This window comes from Nycticebus coucang, chromosome X (assembly GCF_027406575.1).
Source record: "Nycticebus coucang isolate mNycCou1 chromosome X, mNycCou1.pri, whole genome shotgun sequence".
Taxonomy (NCBI): Eukaryota; Metazoa; Chordata; class Mammalia; order Primates; family Lorisidae; genus Nycticebus; species Nycticebus coucang.
This window is the reverse complement of record NC_069804.1, coordinates 158,584,721-158,602,982: the sequence shown is the minus strand read 5'-3', so window position 1 is coordinate 158,602,982 and position 18,262 is coordinate 158,584,721. Positions and strand designations below refer to the sequence as shown.

The window sequence follows — 18,262 nt, the reverse complement described above, 5'->3', positions numbered from 1 at the left end:
TGTGAGGAAGAAGTAGAGTCAGAGATACTTGCCACAAACCGTAAAACAGTCCCTGTGAAAAGGAGCCTAGGTGGATAGGGATAGTTCTTAATCTATGTCCCTGCACCGGATGGCTGAAGCCACTATGTCACCCCCAAATTGGACACTTCTTTGAGTATTTAACAATTCCTCTGCAGTGAAAAGGTATATTTTTGAGGAAATAGGTTTAAAGGTCTGTGCTTGCATGTGCGCATGCCTGCATACATGTGTATTTACGTGTGTGTTAAATATATGTGTTAAAAGGTTGCCTACCATAGGCAAGAGGGTTGACAAGGGAGATGAGGACTACTTCACCAGTATGCCTAGAGCCATCCTTGGCTCCCAGGCCCTTATAATAAAGTGAGTGGGTCACATATAGAACATGGGGAAGAGCAAAGCCATCGCCAGGATTCTTCCATTGGACCCTTTCTGTGTTTCCACCAACATCAGCCCACCAGGCCACTTTCAAACTTGTCAAAACCTGAGAAAGTATTCAAGGTACTCAATACTGATATGAAACCAATATACAAACAACTACATGCTCACAACGAAGGAAAAATACAAGTATAGTCTAGCATGGGGGAGAGGAGAGAAAGGAGGGGGGAGGAGGGAGAGTGATTGGCAGGATCTCACCTAATATGCACAATATGAGGATGCTCAGCACCTCCTCGGGTGAAGGGCTCAACTACAACTTGAATTTTGCCTTGGAAATGAAAACAGTATGACCTAAACATTTGTACCCTCATATAAATCTGAAAAACAAAACAAAACCTGAGAAAAACCTCCATTCTTTGATGAAAGAGAAAGCATGGATTCCAGAGTCAGACAAAACTAAGTTTATGTCTTAGCTCTCAGGAAAAATATACCTTCCCTAGGCTCTCAGTTTATTAATCTGTAAAATGACAGCAACAGAACCCATATTGCAAGATTGTGAGGATTAGCAATGCTACATGTAAACTACTGGCTGTGTAAACAGTATGCAGTAGCCTTTGGCGGCATTGTGGTTTGAAAGAAAAATGAAAAAGACATTATGACAAGAAAGCCCTGAGTTCAAGTGCAAGCCGTACCATTTATAACCTGAGTGGACTCAGGCAGGGCTTTTAACCTCTACGAGTCCATTATTTTTCTATATCTCGCTATGGAAATTCTTTTTTATGCTTTTTGGTGAATGGAACACAGTAATTTATCTTGGGTGTATAGATAGGTCACTATAAAAGTTTTGAGATAGACTGTTATTGTCCTTTATTTCACTTCCAAGAAACACAGTGGACAGTGTCCTTTCTGATTCACCATACAAGTTTCACCTTGCTTGGCTCATTGGCGTTGCTGGGAGGCCTTTATTTGTTCCTTGCAGATTTTATATTTCTTGACTTATGTGTATCTCAAGACCTTTGCAATGGCCCACCCATCTAGGAATGGATTTGCTAGATAATGGAGCACGCATATGTTTAACTTTAGTAGATACAGCTTTCCAAAGTTTTTCAAAGTGGTTGTACTAATTTACTTTCCTATCAACAACGTGTGAACCATCTAGTTGTTCCATGTCCTCACAAACTCTGGCATCATTTCTTCCTTATCTTAGCCATTCCATTGGATGGTGTCCTGTAATCCTTTTATAAAACTTTCTATGACATGATAATTTGTGTCTTTTAGTGACTGTTTCAAATCTTGTCTACTTATTCAATTGTTTATTTCAAAAAGTATTTGTTCAGGCTCACCACCTACTGCTCAGTGGTTAGGGCGCCGGCCACATACAATAGGGCTGGCAGGTTCAAACTCGGTTGGGGCCAACTAAAACAACAAGAACAACTGCAACAACAACAACAACAACAACAACAAAAATAGCCAGGGGTTGTGTCGGGCACCTGTATCTCAACTACTTGGGAGGCTGAGGCAAGAGAATCGCTTGAGCCCAAGAGTTTGAGGTTGCTGTGAGCTATGACACCATAGCACTCTACCAAGAGCAACAAAGTATAACTGTGTCTCAAAAAAAAAAAAAAAAGTATTTGTTCAGCATTTTCTGTATGCCCGATGCTGTGCAAGTTGCTGGGGCACATAATCCCTAAGTTTTCAGTTCCATGTCCGCTCACCTACCTTTTTACAGATAATTTGCTGGTAAACCAAGATCTGCCAGCACAGGGTGCACGAACTTTTTTCAAAATTCAGAATGCTTTTAGTCTACTACGCTCTCTCCATCGCCAAATATTTCTATATTTTCACTTGGCCTCTTTTCTCTCTTTTCATTTTCCAAGGAAAATATCCCCTCCAAATTTGTCAAAGTAAACATTCCACCTCGCCCTTGAACATGCTCCTCCTCACTTTCATCAGAAATTTATTCTGGCCACTGACTTCACCCCACCTCTTTAATCTCTACATCTGCACTAACAAGTGTTAGTTAACAAACATTTCCCTTCAGCTAACAAATGTGCTAAATTTACCCTTACCTTAAGATGACCCTTTTATCGTCCCAGCCACCCTTTAGGTATCTGTTTTGCTCCTTTAATTTCACCACAAAAATTCTCCTGAGAATTTTCTACACTGACTGTCTGTCATTTGTCGCCTCTGATCTCTCCCCTTCCTCATCCCCTGAAATCTGGCTCTCTCCTGGTACTGCTCCCTATAGATAACTGAAGATCTTCTACTCACCAAAATCAATAGTATTTTCACATTCTCCTGTCTCTCAGAGCCCTCTACTATATTCATAATGTCATTCACTCAACCTTCTAGAAAACCTTTTCTCATAATTTCCCATTTCTTCCTCTTTCCCCATGACTTCCTTTGCCTAGTCCCGTTACTAACTGCTTGCCACACCAGCTCAGGGGAGGCACCCCCCAATATTGTGCCCTTGGCTTTTATCTCTCCCCAATGCTGACCTCATTCATTTCCAGAGTTACAAGGATCACTTTTTAGGGATTTCTCTGTTTCAATCTTAAGATGAAAGTTCTTTTCAGGATAGCCATCCCCCTGCATTGTAACTGCCATCACCATTCTTCTAGTCACAAAGACTCAAAACTCAGTGTCTCTTGTTTAATTACTACCTCTCCCAGTCCCTCACTGCCACTTCCATCCCTCCACATCCAGTTACTCGTGAACTTCTTTTATTCCACCCTTTAATAGCATCTCTCATCTGTCTGTTCCCGACTTGGCTTTCTTTTAATTTAAGTTTAAGAAGGGTGTGCACACTCCCCTCCTCCTGGGCTACTGTGTTGCAATAGCCTCTTAACTGTCTCTAGTAGCTCCCTTCTCCCATCCATCCTCCGCACTGCTGACAAATTAATCTTCCTAAAGCACCACTTTGAATATCACTATACTACTTTAAAACTTCCCATGATTTCTCATTGTTTGCAAGATCCAGCCCCCCTTCCTTAGGCTGCTGGGCTATATGCTCCCCAGTGTGGCCACAGCTGCCCTTCCAGCCTCCTCTCCCATTGCTCTTTTCCACATGCTCTGTGTTCTCGCCACACTGCTTTCACTACTGTCCATGACCTGACCTGCAAGTGGTATGCCAGTTAATTGTATGCATGGGTTCTGCACTTGGAGAGGCTCAAATTAAAAACCTGGCTCCGCCACTTCATAGTCAAGGGACATTGAACAATTTATATGCCCTCCCTGACTTCAGTTTCTTCATCTACAAAATAGGTATAATAATGAAATATTATGAACCTCACAGGGTTATTGTCAATATTGAATGAGACAATGCATCTAGAGTGCTCAGCACAGTGCCTGGTACAGAGAAAACGGGGTTAAAAGGAGGTTGCTCTCATTAAAGTCATATTTTACACTACTTTTCTCTTTGCTTACTACACTCCTGCCTTGTCTTCTTCCAGTTGCCCCTACTAAAGTCCTTATTATCCTTCAAGGAATACCTCAAATGCTACCTCCTCAAGACTTCCTACCTGTCTTGGCACTTTTCATACCACTTTGGCATAAAGCCACCACCTTTTGTGCCAAACTCAAAGTTCCTCTGCACCCCAACCATGTTCTGGTCATATCTGTATCACCCTCACACCTATCACAGTATGCAGTCCAGAACAAGCACTCAATGAATGATTGTTGCCAACTGTAGCTGGAGAATACATGCTCAAAAGGTAAAAAGAAAATGTAGAGGGTTCCATAAGTATGGAATTCCTGAAGGTGCTAGTGAAAGGGAACACTGCTACACTGCTGGTGGGAATGCAAATTAATACATTCCTTTTGGAAAGATGTTTGGAGAACACTTAAAGATATAAAAATAGGTCTGCCATTCAATCCTATAATCCCTCTACTAGATATATACCCAGAAGACCAAAAATCACATAATAACAAAGATATTTGTATCAGAATGTTTATTGCAGCCCAATTCATAATTGCTAAGTCATGGAAGAAGCCCAAGTGCCCATCGATCCACGAATGGATTAATAAATTGTGGTATATGTACACCATGGAATATTATGCAGCCTTAAAGAAAGATGAAGACTTTACCTCTTTCATGTTTATATGGATGGAGCTGGAACATATTCTTCTTAGCAAAGTATCTCAAGAATGGAAGAAAAAGTATCCAAGGTACTCAGCCCTACTATGAAACTAATTTATAGCTTTCATATGAAAGCTATAACCCAATTATAGCCCAAGAATATGGGGAAAGGGGAAAGGGAGGGGGGGAAGGGAGAGGACAGGTGAAGGGAGGGTAATTTGTGGAACCACACCTACGGTGCATCTTATAAGGGTACATGTGAAACTTAGTAAATGTAAAATATAAATGTCTTAACACAATAACTAAGAAAATGCCAGGAAGGCTATATTAACCAGTGTGATGAAAATGTGTCAAACGGTCTATAAAACCAGTGTATGGTGCCCCATGATCACATTAATGTACACAGCTATGATTTAATAATAAAAAAATCTTTAAAAAAGAAAAGAAAATAAATATAGGTAAGCCACACAAAAAAAGTGTGAACTAGTGATATCAATAGTTTCCTTTTTTTCTTCTTTCTTCCCCTGTCTCCTACACCATCTAATTTTCTTTTCCATCACGTTCTGTGCTCAACTGCATGGTCCTTAGTCTTGCCAGGGTGCACCATGGTCATTATTCAATCTTGATGATGGCCCTTGAGGGGAAAGAGGTTCCTATGACAACCTCAGATCTTGTCCCTTTGTCCTTCCACTTAAGCTTTGATGAAAACCACCCTCCTATCTACTACAAATTCTTATAAGAGGGGATCATTAAAGTTATAATCCAATTCTCCTTCCGGAACTTGTGGTAAAAATACAGAGCAGGAAATTAGACTATTTTATGTAATGGCACTTACTAGCCTGCCCATGTACCAATCACAATTCTCTATCAATAACATTCTTCTTTTCATCTATTAAAGATTGCCCAGACCAAACTTTGCTTTTAGTCTACAACTGAACTTTGAGAACTAGTCATCCAATTTTCAAATTTTTTTCTTTGGGAACTTCGTCATCCATTTTCAAACTTCTTTCTGTACGCTTGATTTGTATCTTCCGTATTTTCTTTTTTTTTTTTTTTATTTTGGCCGGGGCTGGGTTTGAACCCACCACCTCTGGCATATGGGACCGGCACCCTACCCCTTGAGCCACAGGCACCGCCCTGTATCTTCTGTATTTTCAAAACTGGGTGAATACAGAGACAAATAAGACATTGTCAACCTTTTGCCCCCAGGAAATATATAAACTAATAAAGAAAGCTTCCATGAACTTGGAATTTTATGTGTATCTCACCTGACAAGAAATCTTGGTTCTCTTAGCTCCAGCATCCTAACCACAACATCACTCTGTCATTTCACATGCTTTTCTCTATAGCAAATGAAACTGATCATTTTTCCACTTTTCCATCAAAGAAACAAAAGAGGTGCAAGGAAAGGAAACAAATATGTATTGACCATCTATTTTACCAGGCACTTTGCATACCAGGCATTTTAAACTACACAACAACTCAATGAGGTAGGTATTGCCCCATTTTACAGTAGCTGAAGCCAACTGAATTTAAGCAATTTTCTCAAGGTCATAGAACTAGTAAGAGGCCAGGTTGGAATTTCACTGCTTTTTTATGACTTTAAAGCATATGCATTCTCTATATGCATAGAGCATACATTTGTCCACAAACACTCCTGTGTAAATCAATATCGGTACTCCAGAAGAGTGTCTTTTCCTTGGCCTTAACACAACAGATGTAGGCCTATTCTTATAGACTCTGGTATCAATGCCGGCCTCATTCTATGATCCCCCATCACCAGTGAAAGTCAGAATGTTTTCTACAAGTGCCTAGCTGCCTCCGAATTAAGCCTTCTGTGTTGGCAGCATCTCTGGGAACATGATTGTCTGTCTTCTGTACTGTATGATCACCCCTCAGATTGAATCTCCTAACTTTAATTCTGAGTCAAATAACTATATGAGAAAGGCCCTAACAATACATCTAGTAAACTCACCAAGGGCACATTTTAGGAAGAACGAAGCCAGCTTTTACTCCTAAGGCTTTACTAGAGAGTACTGGAATAAAGAAAGTGTGATCTTTGAATTTGTCTAACCAAAGAGATTTGGGGGGAGTGGTGGTAGATGCTTTCCTGATGCTATTTGAGACCCAGAGAAAACTAGGGTCCCACATTACCTGATTATAAGAATGGGAAATCAAGACCAGTTTAAATTACAGAAATAACTCACTTTAAGAAAATCATAAAAATTTAAGTTTATAAGAGAAAGAACCAGACAAGTAGTCAGATTACAAAATATTTCTTACCCTTCCAAAATTTTCTACAGGACTTCTTTTATTAGGAAACACCTCTGATGCATTTGAAATTTGAAGATTTTTCCAAAAGTTTAAAGATATCACTTTTCAAGGAGACACACTGATTTTATAATTCAAGATATATCCATAGCGAGATATTAATATTATTCATGTAGTAGACATCCAGTAAATATTTTCTGACTGAATAATAGGACAAGAATCTAAAATGCAGTTATTTTCCCCTTGAGTATATTCAACAACTGAATTGACAGCTTAGCAAAGTTGTCCTAGAGCTGGGGTACCTGCTTTAACTGAGTAGACGTAAGTCCATTGTAATAAGCAATATTAATTTATATTACATGTGCCCAGTTCCCTTAGCAGTTCTTTGAAACAATAATCTGCTCAATAAACTCTTTATAGCTAGTGAAGTAGTGAGGCTCTGTAGCTCCATATTCAAAGGATCCCAAATTCATAATAGATTCAAGAAATTTAACTACAAATCAATGCCTGAAAAGAAGGATTGATTTTTTTCAAAGGGGCCTCCTAGGAGTATTGAATTGGAGACAGGTGGGTAAAAGTTCGAAAACACTTTTTGTTAGCTATTGATTGATTACTGAACATACTCAAGAGAAAATAACTATATTTCTAGATTTTGGGTTTATTTTGTCAGTAACTATTGAGTACCTACTATGTGCAAAATTTCCTCCCAGAGGTCTATATTCACCTTTATATTAAGCGAGCTCCTGAAAAATTGATGTGCATTAAACTACAAATTAAAGAGAAAATATTATTTTGAAAGAAACTCCTAGGAGTACTTAATTAGAAGTAGAGAGAGAGGAAAGAGGTTTAGAGATAGTATGAAACTGGGATTAGTTAAGGCAGAATGTGTAGAGGAAGAGAGAGAAAACGCCAGTGCAGACAAATCTTTTCCAATGTCCCTAGTTGCTGAGGGTTTGTCTTGTTCATCATGGCAGAGAAGGTTGGTTTTCAGAATAGTAAGTGGCTCCTCTGAATCCCGAAACTTCAGAACCCCAGGTCTGGTGAGAAAATTGTTGGCCCAAGAAAGTCTGGATGTTCTTTGTATACCCAACCATTTTGTTTAACTTTCCCGGAGGAAGGTAATTACCCTTGGGAAACAGGCTTCAGGGAAATTGATTTTCATTAGAAAAACATATTGAGTAAACAGGCAAGACTTGACTCTCTTGCCTGTTAAGAAAGTTAAGGTAGGATATTAGGTCAGGCAGTTCAAATAGTAGGTAGATGGAGAATGCTCTGGAAGTTAGGTTTTCATTTTCTGTTCAAATGAATGAAGCATCCAGATCCTGAATTCATGGTGGCCATCCCTACTTAGAAGAAAGAAGATACTAAGAGATAAGAAAAATCTACCTAAATTTGTGTTAACAGTAACAAAAATAGAGCTTGTAGATTTTAGCTGGGAGGGGGGAAAAGCTATACCAATAAACACGTGCTAAGACCTACTGTGCATTCACTTCTTGTGCTAGAAGTGTGAAGGACATCAGAAGAGAACAATAGAAAAACTATGAGATTATGCCTACTTTTGAGGCACTTACCATTTTTTGAGAAAGATGACATATGAAACAACTTAAGAGAAATGGTATACACACATTACACATTTTAAAACAAGAATGAGATTTGAGCACTTAAAGAGTCCTGGATGCCTCACCAACCTTGTTTATGGATTATCTCATTCAGTCCTAAATAAAACACTATGAGGTATGTTGTAGTTTTATTATGATATTTTTTTTTCCTTTTTTTATTTTTATTAAATCATAGCTGTGTACATTAATATGATCATGGGGCACCATACAGTTGGTTCATAGATCGTTTGACACATTTTCATCACACTAGTTAACATAGCTTTCATAGCATTTTCTTAGTTATTTTGCTGAGACCTTTACATTCCACATTTACTAGGATTCACATATACCCTTGTAAGATGCACCGCAGGTGTAATCCCATTAATCCCCCTCCCTCCACCTACCTCCCCCCTCCCTCCCCTCCCTTTCCCCCTTCTCCCTATTCTTAGGTTGTAACTGGGTTATAGCTTTCATGTGAAGGTCCTACATTAGTTTCATAATAAGGGTGAGTACATTGGGTACTTTTTCTTCCATTCTTGAGACACTTTACTAAGAAGAATATCTTCTCTGAAGAAGACAGGCGCACGGCCTTCAGACATATGAAAAAATGCTCATCATCTTTAATCATCAGAGAAATGCAAATCAAAACTACTTTGAGATATCATCTAACTCCAGTGAGACTAGCCTATATCACAAAATCCCAAGACCAGAAATGTTGGCGTGGATGTGGAGAAAAGGGACCAGTTTTGCACTGCTGGTGGGAATGCAAATTAATACATTCCTTTTGGAAAGAGATATGGAGAACACTTAGAGATCTAAAACTAGATCTGCCATTCAATCCTGTAATCCCTCTACCGGGCATATACCCAGAAGACCAAAAATCACACCATAACAAAGATATTTGTACCAGAATGTTTATTATGATAATTAATCTTTTCTGCAGTCAAGAAAATGGAAGCACCAAGAGATTAAGGTCCTAGCCCAGAGTCACACAGACATATGAAAAAATGCTCATCATCTTTAATCATCAGAGAAATGCAAATCAATGTATGTAGTAAAGCCAGACTATGAACTCGGGTCTGTCTGACATGAAAGTCTGTGCTCTTAAACTACTACAATATACTACTTTCCCATGACATGATAAATCCTCTAGTACAGGCCAAAGGTACCATGTTTCTGTGACTATTGCAGCTTCCTAACAACTGTAAATTTTTCACCATTGGAAAAGACTAAGAGTCCAGGAGCAGGAAGCTTCAAAAGGAAAATTTGAGCAGTGACAGTTAGAGCCCTTGAACGCTACAGGATGGAAATTAGAGAGCAGCAAGTAGGAGAGGTCCTGAGGTTTTCTCCTTGTCAGAGTCAAACACCAGGATGAACAGTTAACGATGCGAGAAAATATAATAAATGTCCCACTATTCAAATGCCTAGCACCATGAGGATATGAGCAGATAAGTGTTAGGATGATGGATAAAGATGTTTCCATTTTCCTACATGTAAAGGAATAAAGCACGTATAGAAAGTCTAGAAAATGCTATTTCTTGATTCAGAGGACAAGATGAACAAAAGAAGCCAATTAGAAAACTAAAACTGCCTAAAAAATAAATTTATTGGAGCTAAGTATTTGGCATTGCAGAGAAATTCTATTTTCTAGAATTTCTATAGAATGAATGCTTCGTGAATTACATCAATTTCAGATTTTACTATAAAATAATAGTCAGCATTAGAATCTATATTTGTATGTTAGATGACAAACACAGGTATTCATACAGATTATTTAGCCCTCCCCCCCCAATTTTTTATATGAAATATCTTGAAAGTTGGGATGAAAAGTATGAGCTTGTTATATTTTGCACAACCTGCTTGGATAATTGTTGCCGTTCTTCCCGTTTAGACTAGGTATGTCATATAATGACACATCACATATCATTTGGCCCAAGATGTTTTCCGGCCTGTTTCATTGTCTGCCATGCTGACAAATGGAACAGAACAGAAAAAAAATAAAAAAGGATTTGGTGCAAAAGAATATATAGTTGAATTAGAAGTATCTGTCACTAGGTCTCAATAATTCATGTCTCCCAGTCTGTTCCTGGGTCTCAATAATGTTTGTCTGAGGCATTTCAGAAATACTGTCTCTAGGTCTCAATAATACCTGTGTCTGGGTCTCAAGATGCAAAAACACAAATAACAGAGTCGTTCCACCAGACACCTGGGGGTTTCTCTGCGTTAATGTGCACTTCCTATTAAAAGGAGCTGTTCTGCAAGTTGTTTTCTCAGGATAAAGAAACTTTACACCAGATTTTCCTGCTGCATGGCACAAACTTGAATTATTCAAGAAAAGTACTTCTTCTGGACTTGACCAAAAAGAAATCAACTTCCTCTTTTTTGGAAACAGCCAGTGTAGTACAGGCAAGGATTTCTCCTCTCTTCTCTGCTCTTTCAAAGACTATCACTGAGTAATTTTCCTGCTCACCGGCCTAGTTTCTCTCAGATATCACTTTCAGAAACAGGTTTATATGTATTTGGGCCATTGGTTGTCCTAAATAGTGAGGCTTGGGTTTTAGAGATGATTTTCCATATTTACCAATTACCCCTGATCTCTATTATTCAACAATTGCCTCTCTTATCAGCCATTTGCATTTTGGGGATAACAAAGATTCAAGAGCAGATTTGAATATTATGTGTTTGTGACATGTTTTGTCTTAACTGATAGAGGTGGAGGATAGGAAGAAAAAAAGAGCACAGAGACCTGATTGGTATCCCAGATCATCACTGACCTTTTGATCTAGCTCTATTCTTCTCCCTCCCAGCATCAAACTTTCAGCTGTTCTTCAGATTTCTCCTCACTTTTCCCTTTTCCAAAAGGTTTTACTGGATGGTCCCCAGACGAGGTAATGAGTTAGGGATTCTATAGCTCCTCTCTCACTTTCTATTTACACTGTTTAAATTTTATCATCTTACTTTTGTAAATATTAACATCTCAGAGTTGGTGGAGCGATGTGAATTTGGAGGGTTTTATTTTATATTGTCCACCAAACAGCTTTTCATGCTAATGAACACCTTTTGGTGATTATAATGACGTAAGATCATTCGTACTAAAGCAAATCTTGATTGAGGGAATACCAGGGGAAAGGGCTGGAGGGGATATGGTTAATTAGATTTTTCTGGGTAATCAGAGGTTAAGAACAAAACTGTCGTCCATTGTGTTTGTTTTAAAAAATTCCATTAGGATATCTGAGTCCACTGTCCCTACTTAGCAATTTGAGCATAATGATGTACTTGAAACACTTTTTACTGATTGAGGCTCGTTCAGAGCCTCGGGCCATCATTTTGAGCATTAATTCCGATTGGCTAGAACAGAAAACAAAGACAGAGAAGAGAAAAAGAGTAGGACTGAATGTATTCTAACCCCAAATTTCCCCTGAATATTGTTTTCTTGACTGAGTTGGTTTCATTGTCATCTATTTCATGCAAAAGCAAAATGAGACAAAACAGATTTTTTTAAAAGCCTCAGATAATCGAAAACCCTGAGTAGCTGCATTGCCATTAATGAAGGATTTTGTGAAGACTCATATTGAAGTGAGTCAACAGTCCCCATCAAATTGTGCACTCCTGTTCTTCATAGGCAAAGAGATGCCCCTTATATGCAGTTGCTAACCCTGGGCTTTGAGCAATTTCCATGAAGTGAATAAAGGTTACACTGACCTAGTCATTGTTTTCCCTGGTCCCTTTTGAGACCAAGAGAAAAATTGTGAGACGTGTTTTAAGAGCTTGCGCAGCCACAGCAAGAACTCCATCTCTGAGGACCAGAGCTCTGTCTGTCACCAGGTTACTGACTGTCATCTCAGAAATGGATCCTAACCCACTAGATACAATAAACAGGAAGACAAAAAGGGATGAAGGAAAGGAAAAGGAGGAAAATCCCACCCCCAAATAAATTACCCACTTGGTCTTCCCCTCTCAGGAAAAGACATGCCCATTTATGCACTTGCTTAAGCAAAAAGCCTGGGACTCATTCTTAATCCCTTGTTGTCCCTCGTGTTTTCTGCTGATGCAATGCTTCTGTAATCCATGTCATTTTTGTTTCATTGTAGTATGCATACACAAAACTACACAAAGCATAGTGTAGCAATGCTACTGTATGAAAAGCACTAAAATTGATCCCCTTTACTCTATTCCAGCTTGGTTTTTATCACCATCTCTGTCTGGACGACTGCACTTTAACATAACTTCCCTTTCAGAGAGATTTTGCTTGACCATCTCACAAAAACTCGGTCATTTCTCCATGCATATTTTTCTTCGCATCAAGACCCTATATTTCTCTGCCATAGCACTTATCACAATAGTAATTGTATAGTTATCTGTAAAGTCATCCATTTAATATCTACTTCTAGCACTAGAATATAAATTCTAGGAACATTGGAGACATGCTTTCTTCATTAATCCCTTGGTCCCCGTGCCTGCTTAGGTCAATAGATGAGTATGTGTCCAAAGATATGTGGTAAGTAAATAAAGGAATGAAGGAATAAATGAAGTTCTATGCTGAAGCCTTTCTTTTGTATCTATATTAATTTCTCTTCACTGGAAAAAAAGTGAGATGGATAGGGAGTTAGGGAAGCTGGTGTGCCTTTGAATTTGGAAGCACCAAGGAGCATGACTGTAAGCCAAAAGGGAAAATAAAGTTTATTCCATTACTAATTAATGAGACTTGGGATTGAATGATAAAAATCTAATAATGTTAATGTTGGTTCTGAATGCTGGCTGGCAGTCTCTAAAGACAAAGTGAAATGGCAAGAGGACACTGTAGTTTAATCCCTAATTAGGGGGCAGATGTCATCCCAAGGGACAACCCTAGTGCTGATTGATTTTCTTTAAACACTGTAATTATAACCAGTGCTACCTGAGGCAGATCAAATGTTCTGGATCCCCCCCGACTCTGGGTGGACCTTCCTTTACACAAGCCCAGTGTATTAACAATCCAGAATTGGTGCAAAGGGTAAATTATGAAGAAATTCTTTCACATCGCAGAAGCATTCTTAATAAGATTTCTTTCAATAGCCAGTTCCCTGAATGGATTTAAAATAGGATTTCATTGGCAAAAATATGACTTACACAAAACAAAAGAGTAAAGATAGCTTGGCCTTTTCCATGGCCACAGAACTAAGTCTTTAGCCTGGAATGCTGAGTGACTCAAGCCCCTAACACTGGCCTCACACTTGCCCCGAATTTAGGCTACAGCACAGACTAATTTCTAATCCTGTCACAGCCCAGGCACGAAGACTAGGCAGTCATTTCACAAATGTGGGCCTTTGGGCACCATGGGGGGCCTGCAAGGAAGGGGAAGCTGCACCCATGACTCACGGCTAATCCATCTTCGCTGCTGGAAAAAGCAAAATAACTCTGAATGCACATCCTACTGCTTGTGAGTCAGGAATGTCATTTTCATTTATGAAGGATGGAACATTATTTTTCTCTAACATTTCAAGTGAATAACTTTACATACATTTCCCCCCAATTTCCATAGGAATTTGATGCTTTGGAATCAGTCAGCCACATATCCCCAGAGCCTGGTAGAAACTCTTGTTTTTCTTACAGGTACTTTAAGATCAATAGTTTGGAATTCCCCTCCTCTCTCGAATTACATTCTTGATGAAACCCACCCCGATATAGGGCAGTCAGAATTCTAATGTTATTTTAGGATTTTGGATTCATTTCTATTGAGTCTTAAAAGCTGAGTTTCAGGAGTTCAGTAAATATAAAGTTTAGAGACACTTCCGCACCCATGTCACCATTAGGAGGTGTTTGCCTTCCTCCGTGAACCTCCTAAAAGTAGATTCATCACTGGTCATGTCAAGGGAAAAGGTGGAAAAGAACAGGGGAGATGCCCTCTCAGTACACTCTCCAGGGCACAGGTTCTGATTCCGCAGTGATTATTAAGTAAATATACCTAGTGGAACAAAAAAGAAAATGCATTCCAGGGGAGACAAGACAGAGCCTTAGAGGTAGGTGGTAGATGACATCTCTAGTGCTACTGCCTCCCTCCAGTAGTATGGCTCTTTTTTCCAACTGGCTGTATTTCTATGTTTTTCTCACATTTGATGCCTGAAGTTCACACATGTGGATAATTTGAGCATGATCAAAGAATTTCTCCTTCTAGGATTTAGGAGTCTCCATGGGTTACAGTTTTTCCTTTTTGGAATAATTCTGGAAACCTATGCAGAGACCTTGCTGGGGAACATTCTCATCTGTCATCATTTCCATTGACCATGGCTTCCAAATCCCCAGGTACTTCTTTGTTTGTAATTTCTCCTTCTTTTAGAGCTGGTCCACTACCTCTATTTCCAAGTTGAAGACGTCCTGTTTTGATTCCGTGACAGTGGAGAAAACCACTTTCCTCAAAGCCTGCTTTGTCACCACAGTGCCCCTTCTGCCCCTCCTATATCCACATTGTTGCTGCTGTCCTCGGTAGTAGGAAAGCTGGGTGCCTTTTCCACCTGCTCCTCACACCTCATTGTGGGTACTCTGTACTAGGGAACACTGGGAACATTGTATGCCCTTCTCATAGCAACCTGGGTGCTGTACTTAACAAGGTCTTTTTACCTTACACCATGGTCACCTCCATGATCCATCCCAATGTATCCATACTGGGACACAGTGATGTTAAAAAGGCAGTGAGAAGGCTTATGGACCAATGGGCCCTCACCATCCCTGGGAGTCCCTTTTCTTCCTCAGCCTGGGCTTCTCTGTAGGAGGCGAGGCTCTAGGCTGAGTGCTCGGGCATTCAGACCACTCCTGCTCCCTCCTTCCAGGGAAATGGCCAGTAGGACAGAAGACCTTCCTAAAGTCCTAAAGCTTAATTGCCCTTGCCATCTTCAGATTAATCCCAGCATGTTAAAATTAACTCTACCAAGACAAATATGACTCCATCAGACTACTCTACTATATGTAGGTGTTTTTTAAGGGGAAATTAGAAAGGCCCAAGCTAGCAGCAACAGCTTCACACCATGAAACTCCATCTCCATCATCTCCCCCAAACATATGCATGTGTGTTACAGAAATATTTGTTGGTACTGAGGTTTTTTGGTTGCATTATATGCTTGTGTACACACGCATACACAATGCGCACAAACATACCCCACACACACACACGCACAGTGACAGCACCCTACCCATTCAACCGTATCCTCCAGTCCTACCCAGTACAACCTCTTAGCCTCTGTCCAGTGGTGCCCTTCACTGTGCTTCTTCTCAGGGTCCATGTGCACTCCAACTGCTACATGTCACCTGCTGTTGTTTTGAAAATTATCTGCTTCTCCACTGATCAGAAGCATCTTGGAAATTCTAGAGCAGCTATTGTCTGTTCCACTCACCAAAACAGTTAATCAAGCCCCTCAGACTAGAATAAAATTCCTCTTAATTTTCCCTAGCATGGTGTTCTGCACAGGGCAGATGCAAAATAATTATTTTTTGATTGAATGAATCAATGATTAATCAAAGCAATGGATGAGTGGTGGATAAAGAGAGTGAAATAAGTCTCCTGTTTGTGTCTAGCCTGGCTTCTCCTCACCAGCCCCTTCCACCTTGCTCCTTTCCATGCCACCCTCTCCATTTCACCCTTCCTACAGTGGCCAGATGGATCTTTCCAGAGCCCAAACTTGACCCTGTCCTTCCCTGTTGATCACCCCCTGTGGTTCCCCAGTGTTCCTGGGGTAGCATCAGAGCTCCTCGGCATGGCCTCTGGCCACCCCACTATCTCACTTCTCCCACTTTGGGCTCCAGCTACACTAGTATTCCCCAATGCACCTGGAATCTGCTTAAAGAGGAGAACATATGTTCGCTGTACCTTCACCACAGTCTCTAGCTCCAGAGTGAGATGAATAAGTAGTTGCTCAAATAAGATATCTTCTATTAAATTATAATCAATGTTCACCTTCCTTTCCTCTTTAATTCTATTTGTTGGATTCTGACCTTAGAAGCTCTTTGGCTTGAAGAAAAAGTTCATCTTTATGGGCTGCCAATGATGTGTGTTTACTTCATTTCACCTGCTCAGCTATACAGAAACACCAGGAGTACAGACAGACATCCCCAAATCTTCCACTTACAACATGAGTCAAAGGATGCCAAGCAGTTTGGGAAACACTTTCCCAGCTGCTTCTCCCTACGCCCTCCCGGACCACCCACAGAGCTCCCTGTTGTATAGGTTCTAATTGTCTCTAATCTAGTTTTAACTTCTTATAATTACCTTCGATTATGAAATAGAACCTGCAGAACACACTCCTTGTGGTCGAGAGATGGATGCAGAGTAGAAGTATAATTATTCTTTAGCCTCTTAGGGGTTCTGCAGAGCCTTCTGTGCAAATGCACAGTGACAATGCCTCATCTGCTCCTTCCATACATACCTCTTTTTTATTTGCTTGAGTCCAGGTTTCTGAGATAGGTTGAGGGGTTTGTTTAGTGCACTGACCCCTGGGAAATTTAAAAAATATCTACCAGCCCAAGATCAACTAAACCTAGCAACCTTGAATGACTTCCCATTGCCCTTAGGATAAAGCCCAAATGCTCCATAAAAGTGACCAACATTACCTGTCGCAAGATCCAAGGACATGCAGTCCATCTAGAGCCCATTTGAGGCCTGCAAAGACATCAATACTTGCCTAAACCTGCAGTCTCATTTTTTGCCTCCTCTTTGCTCTCTGAACTCTTGCCTCCCCGGATTTCTTTCACTTCCTCAGAACTTTCACACCTGCTGTTCATTGTCTCCTTCTCCATTCTACTTTTCATCTGGCTAATCCTTGGGGCACCATCCAGTCCCTTTACGATATGCACTTAGAGCACCCTTCCTTTCATTACAATTTTCTCACATTCGAAATTACACAATTACCTGAATGAAAAAAAAAAGTGTATATATATTCTCTACGTGCACTATAAATTTCACAAAGGCAGGATTGCTGTCAGTTTTGTTTGAATCCTACATCCCCAACACCCAGCACTTAACACTGAATAATTGTTCAATAAACACTTGTTAATAAAAGAAGGGGAAAGAGCCATCTACAGTCATTTCATTTAAAACATTGATGAAGCATGTCGTTGCTCTCAGTCAAGATGTGGTTATTTAATCTTCTTGTGAGCCAATTAGTTTCACTTTGTTTCCAGAACCAAAGTGCACCTTGGTATCCCCTGCCAAACATCTCACAATTGTGTATAATTCCCCGGAGAGAACTGTAGGAGATTGTAGGGCTCAGCGCAACTCTTCCTAATGGTGAGAAACATGTCAAAGTGCATGTCCTCCTCACAGTGGTCACACAGCTTCCCTGCTGAACACAACAGGCAATACTTTTCCATTATTCTACTTTGGTTGATACACTTGCCTCTGCCATGTGAATAGATTTTTCTCTATTTAGTGAAACATTATGTTAACGATTGGACAGAGTAATTAATAGCAAATCAGATTAAATTTTCATGTCTCTATACAAGCCAAAGAGAAATTATCCCCATTAACCTGATCAGTACAAACTTCCACACTACATTAGAAGAGCTCCAGCTTCAATTTGTACTTTAACCCCCACTGTTTCGGCCAGATGGCTTCCTGGTACCTTAGCAGCTGCTCAGGAAAGAGGGAGAGGAAACCTGGGTTGGGTGAGTCTAGGACAAGAAGAGGCAAAGTGAGCTTCAGGTCTGGCCTAAAGAAGGTTGTCAATAGTACCTGTCTCAAAATCCTCAACTTCAGGCCTGTCCATATTACCATTTCTATACAAAGGGGCCAGGCTAGGAAGAGGGAAAGCAGCATGGCTCTCCAGGAAGTAGCACTAATCATTTTGGGGTGAAAGACTACTATTGCATTTCAGAATGGTATGTCTGGAAGTAGAACTCCCAAGAGAAGCCCAAAAAACTGAGTCCAAGACTTTAGGAAGAGGGGACTGCTAAG

At 40.1% G+C, this 18,262-nt stretch overlaps 1 pseudogene; it reads right to left on the bottom strand.

The window, feature by feature from the left end:
* The window catches only part of LOC128577052 (cold shock domain-containing protein E1-like), a 38,620-nt pseudogene extending 21,529 nt beyond the window's left edge, over window positions 1–17,091 (bottom strand).
* Window positions 17,092–18,262: the final 1,171 nt, after the last annotated feature.